Source organism: Rhinopithecus roxellana, chromosome 3 (assembly GCF_007565055.1).
Source record: "Rhinopithecus roxellana isolate Shanxi Qingling chromosome 3, ASM756505v1, whole genome shotgun sequence".
In the NCBI taxonomy this organism is placed as follows: domain Eukaryota; kingdom Metazoa; phylum Chordata; class Mammalia; order Primates; family Cercopithecidae; genus Rhinopithecus; species Rhinopithecus roxellana.
The window spans coordinates 61,426,578-61,434,607 of NC_044551.1; the positions used below are offsets into that span (position 1 = coordinate 61,426,578).

The window sequence follows — 8,030 nt, forward strand, 5'->3', positions numbered from 1 at the left end:
AGCCTGGGCAAGATAGTGAGACCCCTTCTCTAAAAACATTTTTTTTTTTTTTTTTCCAAATCACAATTGTTAACATCACCGATCTCATCAGCAAAGCCTTAAGTATTAGGATGTTGTCAAGCCCACAGTGGTGAATATGAATTTTCTGATATTCTAATTTTCACTTGAAAGCTTCAATGTTATCACTGGCAACAAATACCGCTGGTTGTTTTCCTTGAAGTGACAGACTCACTTCATTAATTTTTGAGAAAATGTCTGACAAATACTCAAGTAGGAATAACTATAATTTTTCTGTCAGATGTTCTTTCAAGTAAAAAGAAAAAAATGTGTATTGTGAAAAACGACTCTTCAGCTTGTATCTCGTACAATTAAACATGCACTTCTCCTCACACCGACCGCCATACTTCAGCAATGCAGCCACAGCACACAGTGTTTTCTGTGCAGGTCCCGTTTTGTCACACAGAATATTTTTAAAGTGTACATAATGGTTGAGATTGAAGAAGTTTTTTTTAATGCTGTTTCAAAGACATTCTTTTTCAAAAATATAGAAGGCTTCACAGATGTGTATGTCATCCTTGCATGGGGCTGTGCTAATTTTCTCTGTATTATTTTAATTTTAGTATATGTGCTGCTGAAGTCAGCACTCAAAGACATTCTTAAGTGAAACAGTGAAACTGTTGGGTTGTTTTTTTTTCTGCAAGAGCCTTGTGGTGAAGAATGCAGTATCTGCTGGCATAGTTTTATGCTGCTGTTATGGTTTACACTAAAGCACAAACACCATTGATGTAAATATCAACACAATGAGAAAGGCTTTTATTAATAATACTAATATTAATAATACTAAGGCAAACGATGTCTTAGTATTACTCTAAGAGCTAGTTTTGACCTTGGGGATCCCCAGAGGCCCAAAGACTACACTTTGAGAATTGCTGGTGTATGAAGATCATTTTGCTCCACACTTAACTTGAATGATATAGAAAATATCTGCTGACAGACTTGCACAATAGTAGATACACTTCTTCAAGGTAGAATTTAGTATATTCTAGGAACTGCACGTAGCATTCCAGGAACATACCTCTCACTACCAATCAAAACTGTCGAAAGACTACTGGGCACGGTGGCTCATGCCTGTAATCCCAGCACTTGGAAAGCTGAGGCAGGTGGATCACTTGAGGTCAGGAGTTCGAGACCAGCCTGGCCAACATAATTTTTGTAAAAATACAAAAATTAGCCAGGTGTGGTGGTGGGTGCCTGTAATCCCAGCTATTCGGGAGGCTGAGGCAGGAGAATCACTTGAACTCAGGAGGCAGAGGTGGCAGTGAGCTGAGAACACGCCACTGCACTTCAGCCTGGGTAACAGAGCAAGACTCAGTCTCAAAAAAAAAAAAAAAAAAGAAATTGTTGAAAGACCTGTTTACTCTCTTTTTCAAGAGTCTCAGAGATTAGAAATATTTCTTCAACATTTTAGTTGGTCTTGATGGAGCTGACAATTAGGTACTTTCCTATATATTTTTTGAAACTGTTTCCACATTTGGCCTAGACCATCTTGGAGTAATGAGTTTCAAAACCTTGTGTGTGAGCACTACTTTCTGGGATTTATAGAAAACTTGATTCTCTCTCTTTTTTTTTTTTTTTTTTTTTTTTTTTTTTTTTTTTTTTTTGTCTCAAAGAATAGATCCCAGTTCCAAGGCATTTGGTAAGGAAGTATGCATTCTCTCAATTTCTAACACAATGCCTTGTTCAAATTAGGCACTCAATAAATATTTGTTGACTATAAAACCTAACTGATTGACCTCTTTTACAATCTTGGTAGTTTTATGATCTGATGATAGGACTTTCAACCTTCATCCATTTAGACTGGAGAGGGCAATTTTTTAGAACCCTGGAACATTTGAAGGTGAAAGTAAGGCTCTTTATTGAAAACAGAGTGATTAAGGAAACATCTGCATACTGAAGAGTAAACCCACCCCTTCCCCAAGGCCTTTCCAAAACGCTGGCTGCCAGTCTTTATGCACACCCCTACCGTCAGGCAACTGAATGATAAGCCCAAGAGATAAATCTTAAAGATAACTGGCTTTCAGGACTCCACAAAGAACCAGATGGGCCTTGTGTACAGAAAGGCCTACCATATGACAGGCCCCACCCTAAGCACACAGGAGAAACAAGGAAGATGGTATCCCATGGAAGAAAGAAGTGATGATAATTTCTAGGATGATAGCCAAGGAAGTCCGGGGATAACAACTCTTCAGTAAGCCAGATTGTAATAAGAAGATGGAGTACACCAAGAGGGATATCTTCAAGTGGGGAAAATTGGAACATAGAAATTACCAATTTAAATTGGACAATATTGAGGGGCATGTTAGACACTTGAATGGAAAATTTGGGGATAACTTATTGCTATGTAAATAGAAAATTGTAAGTACAAAAGAAGCAATTAACCCCTGTACAATTTAGAAGTTATGCAAGGAAAAAAATGTGTTCACAGGGTACCACATGGCTTAACTGAGAACAATACTTACATGATCAAAATAATGCAAATACTGTACTCTGATTTGGCCAAAAATTGTGAAAGATTTATGTTGGGAACATAAAGATGAAGAAGTAATTGTGTGCAGTAAAGTCTAGGGATCGTAGTTATGAAAGAACTAGATCCTAATCTGATAGATTCTAATCTATTCTAATTCTAATTCTAAATCTAATTCTAATCTAATCATGTCTAAATCAAGAAGTAGCAATATAGGTATGTTTCTTCAAAAATTGAATTTAAAATCAGAAGAGCCTGAAAGTTGAAAGTAGTTCCTCTAGGTAGTGGAACTCAAGAATGGGCAGGTTTAGACAAGATTAATTCTTTTTCCTTGTAAGTCTTATAGAGTGATCAAGTTAAAAATGCATACATATATTACCTCAAATTACCTAATAAAAATTATAAATAAGTAAGTCAAAGATGTTTTACTTTTTGTATAGATAAATCTGACTATATAACCAGGTTTTTGCCTAAAAGTTTGTGGTAAACTGTATATACTATTTGAATTTTTTCTGTGCAGGGACAGAGAGCAGCCACACATCAGACTTTCTTTGACCTCCTCCCATAAGAATGTATCTGCAATGTGTCCTATCTTCTCAAAATTCATATATGGTTAATTGAATTAAGAATTTGGGCCAGGGACTATGGCTCACGCCTATAATCCCAGCACTTGGGGAGGCCAAGATGGGGCAGATTATGAAGTCAGGAGTTCAAGACCAGCCTGGCCAACATAATGAAACCCCATCTCTATTAAAAATATAAAAATTAGCCAGGCGTGGTGGCGGGCACCTATAATCCCAGCTACTCAGAAGGCTGAGACAGGAGAATTGCTTGAACCCGGGAGACGGAGGTTGCAGTGAGTCGAGATCGAGCCATTACACTCCAGCCTGCACAACAGTGCCAAACTCTGTCTCAAAAAAAAAAAAAAAAAAAAAAAAAAAAAAAAAAAAAATGACATATCCCATATGAACAATTCTTTCTGGACAGACTGGTCTACTTCTTATGATTTGATTATGCCATTTGGCCAAAGTTAAAAAAAATTTCTTTCTCCCCTTCTCCCTCCAGAGCTTTGCCTATCAAATTTTTGATAATAGCTCAAAACCTAATTCCCTGTGGAACCTACTTTTGCCCTTTTCAAGTGGAGGTGATTGCTGCTTCCTATATACGATCTGGTTTCATTACCTTTTAGCGTTTTTGAGAGATCTACCTTAGATATAAAAAGTATGCATCAGGCCGGGCGCGGTGGCTCAAGCCTGTAATCCCAGCACTTTGGGAGGCCGAGACGGGCGGATCACGAGGTCAGGAGATCGAGACCATCCTGGCTAACACGGTGAAACCCCGTCTCTACTAAAAAATACAAAAAACTAGCCGGGCGAGGTGGCGGGCGCCTGTAGTCCCAGCTATTTGGGAGGCTGAGGCAGGAGAATGGCGTGAACCTGGGAGGCGGAGCTTGCAGTGAGCTGAGATCCGGCCACTGCACTCCAGCCTGGGTGATAGCGAGACTCCGTCTCAAAAAAAAAAAAGTATGCATCATTTATCCTTACAACTTAGAATAAAACAAACATCCAATAACTCACCTCCTAGCTTAAGAAATAGAACATTACTCTTCATGACTGCATCTTCTCACCCCACCCTACAGAGAAAATTGCTATCCTATTTTGGGTTACTCCTTTTCTTGCTTTTCTTTATAGTTTTATCATAACTAGATATTCTCTAAACAATGTCTTAATTTGTTTTCCCTGAAACTTTATTTTTCTCAAATTTTCTTGTTTCGTTCAAACATTGTGATAATTACCTATAGTGATGCATAAAGCTGTAGTTCATTCTTTGTCATTACTATATAATGTCCAATTGTCTTAATATACTATGAGTTATTTATCGTTTCTGTTGTTGATTGCCATTATGGGTTGTTGTCAATACTTTTCTGTGATGGTCGATGCTTCTATAAACTTTCTTATATATACTTCCTATACTATACTATAAACTTTCTTGGTGCATATGTGCAGGACTTCTGTGCAGTACTGGTTCTCAAGGGGGGAACATTCTGGGAATGTGAATTATCAGGCCCCACTCAATCTACGGAATCAAAAACTCAAAAACTCTCAGGGTAGGACCCAGCAATCTGTTTTTTGTTTTTTGTTTTCTTTTGGTTTTTGCTTTTCTTTGAGATGGAGTCTTGCTCTGTTACCCTGGCTGGAGTGCAGGGCACCATCTTGGCTCACTGCAACCTCTGCCCCAAAGGTTCAAGCAATTCTCCTGCCTCAGCCTCCTGAATAGCTGGGATTACAGGCATGAACTACCACATCTAGCTATTTTTTGTATTTTTAGTAGAGACAGGGCTTAACCATGTTGGCCAAGCTGGTCTCAAACTCCTGACCTCAAGTGATCTGCCCACCTCAGCCTCTCAAAGTCACCGCACCTGGCTGCAATCTGTGTTTTAACAAGCCATCAAGTTTATTCGAATGCTCCCTGAAGTTTGAGAACTGCAGATCTAGTGTGACAATGGATTTGTCATGTCAGTTTCTCCTTGTAGCTCTTTTCATATTTATTTTATATATTCTGCAGCCATATTATTGCACTGTATGAATTAGAGTGGTCATATCTTCTTGATTAATTAAAACTATTTCAGTATATTTGGTAAAGGCTTTCAGGCTTAAAGTCTACTTTGATACTAAAATAGTCTTGCTAACTTTCTTTGGATATCTCCTTATTGTCTAGTTTTCCATCTTCTGACTTTAAATCTTTCTCTGCCCTTAAGTTTTGGCTGAATGTGGCATTTGTAAAATAGTAAATTACCTTTTAAAAAAGTTCAATCTGATAGTATCATAATTGCGAATTTTAGTCCACCTACCTTTTAATTCATTTCTACCATCTCACTTTCACATCTATATACTCCAATTTTTCTTTTTCTTTCTTTCCTTTCCTTTTTTTTTTTTTTTTTTTTTTTTTGAGACAGAGTCTTGCTTTGTCATCCAGGCTGGAGTACAGTGGCGTGATCTCGGCTCACTACAACCTCTGCCTCCTGGGTTCAAGTGATTCTCCTACCTCAGCCTCCCAAGTAGCTGGGACTACAGGCATGTGCCACTATGCTCGGCTAATTTTTGTATTTTTAATAGAGACAGGCTTTCGCCATATTGGCCAGGCTGCTCTCGAACTCCTGACCTCAGGTGATCCACCCGCCTCAGCCTCCCAAAGTGCTGGGATTACAGGCATCAGTCACCACGCCCGGTCGATTTTTTTGTTTTGTTTTGCTTTTCCCCGTTTTTACTTATTTGGGTTGTTTCAGATTTAGTTTTTCTTCATTCCATTTTTTCCACTGTAGTTTTTGTGGTTACCCTAAAAATTTTAACCTGCATATTTAATTTTCAAAAGTCTAAATTTAATTAATGCTTCTAATCTGCAGAGTATAAGAAGCTTGTGATGTTTTAATGTTAAATGGCATTTCTCCTGACACATGATTTCTTTTTTTGTTTTGTTTTGTTGTTGTTGTTGTTGTTTTGAGAGGGAGTCTTGCTCTGTGGCCCGGGTTGGAGTGCAGTGGCGCGATCTCGGCTCACTGCAAGCTCCGCCTCCCGGGTTCACGCCATTCTCCTGCCTCAGCCTCCAGAGTAGCTGGGACTACAGGAGCCCGCGACCACCATGCCCGGCTAATTTTTTGTATTTTTAGTAGACACAGTTTTTCACCATGTTAGCCAGGATGGTCTTGATTTCCTGACCTCGTGATCCACCCACATCGGCCTCCCAAAGTGTTGGGATTACACGCGTGAGCCACCGCGCCCAGCCTACCGTTGGATTATTTTTAGATAAAACTTTGCTAGGATCTCAGGGAACATGAGTCAATGTGCTTTGCTTTTAGAGTAAGTTTCAGGCCATTGTTGGAAGCAATGATAGCAGAATGAATTGATTTTAAAGAGGCTTAGGCAGGCTCAAAGTCTGAGCTGGGAAAACGTGGAAGTTCCAATTTAACATTAAATATTTACATGGCAGTTAAAATTTAAAGACTTAGAAACTCAGACCTGGGTTTGCTTGCCAACATGAATGGGCAGGTTGGAGTAGCATGGAGTCTGTGTAAAAGAGAGTGATGAAGTTCCAAAATATGCTAAGTGAAAAACCGTAAATGCAGAACTTTTGTCTAGTATGCTGCCTTCCATGTAAAAATAGGAGGACGCTGGGAGTGGTGGCTCACGCCTGCAATCCCAGCACTTTGGGAGGCCAAGGCAGGTGGATTGCTTGAGGTCAGGAGTTCAAGACTCCTTTTTTAAAAAATCGTTATAGGATCTCGCTCTGTTGCCCTGGCTGTTGCCCTGGTGAAACCCCATCTCTACTAAAAATACAAAATTAGCCAGGCGTGATGGTGAGTGCCAGTAATCTCAGCTTCTTGGGAGGCTGAGGCAGGAGAATCGCTTGAACCTGGAAGGCAGAGGTTGCAGTGAGCTGAGATTGTGCCACTGCACTCCAGCCAGGATTACAAAGCAAGATTCTGTATCGAAAAAAAAAAAAAAAAGTAGGAGAAGGATATGAATTTACCTGTATGTGCATAAGATATCTACAAAAGGATACCCAGGAAACTGAAAATATTGATGCCTCTGGGGATAGAAACTGGATGGCTGGGACGGAGGTAACACAGATTTTCCCATGTGTACCATTTTGAACCTCTTGAGTTTTGAGCCATGAGAATATATTATCTATTCAAATAAGTAGATATTTAGGTGCATAGATTCATAGCTATGAAGATGTATGAGAAGAAAAGCCAGTGAATAAAGTGACTGAATGTGCCCCGACTGGAGGCACCGCTTGCTAGCTGTTGCCTAACTCCTGTGTTCCTTCATTTCCTCATCTGTAAAATGGGAATAACAGCACCTACCTCAAAGGGTTATAGTGAAAATCAAATGAGTTAAAACAAGGAGTTAGAACAAAGTTTAGTCATCCTGAGTACAAAAAAAGTTAGCTATCATTATTTTATGACTGTTACCCTTGTGACTTTGGGAGCTTACTTACCCAACTAAACACAGGCTTTGTATTCAGCTATATCTGGATTTTTTTTTTTTTTTTTTTTTTTTTAACATGAAGTCTCGCTTTGTAGCCCAGGCTGGAGTACAGTGGTACGATCTCAGATGACTGCAATCTCTGCCTCCCAGGTTCAAGTGATTCTCCTGCCTCAGCCTCCTGCGTAGCTGGGACTACAGGAGCCTACCACCACGCTCGGCTAATTTTTGTATTTTTAGTAGAGACGGGGTTTCACCATATTGGCCAAGCTGGTCTTGAACTCCTGATCTTGTGATCTTCCCGCCTTGGCCTCCCAAAGTGTTGGGATTACAGGCATGAGCCACCGTGCCCGGCCTGTATCTGGATTTTAACCCAGGCTTGCCTCCATATCTTCTGTGAGATATTGTGCAGGATTTTAAACTTATCTTTCCCTCAGTTTTTGTATTTGTAAAATGTGAATAATAGTAATGTAACAACAACAATAATAATTCAGAAAGCAGACTCACTAACTTGATATTTG

At 39.5% G+C, this 8,030-nt stretch overlaps 1 non-coding gene across 1 annotated transcript; it reads right to left on the minus strand.

The window, feature by feature from the left end:
- Window positions 1-538: 538 nt before the first annotated feature.
- On the minus strand, window positions 539-644 carry LOC115896618. The gene has a single exon (XR_004056534.1). It is a non-coding gene; the product is annotated as a U6 spliceosomal RNA (small nuclear RNA).
- Between the last annotated feature and the right edge of the window lie 7,386 nt (window positions 645-8,030).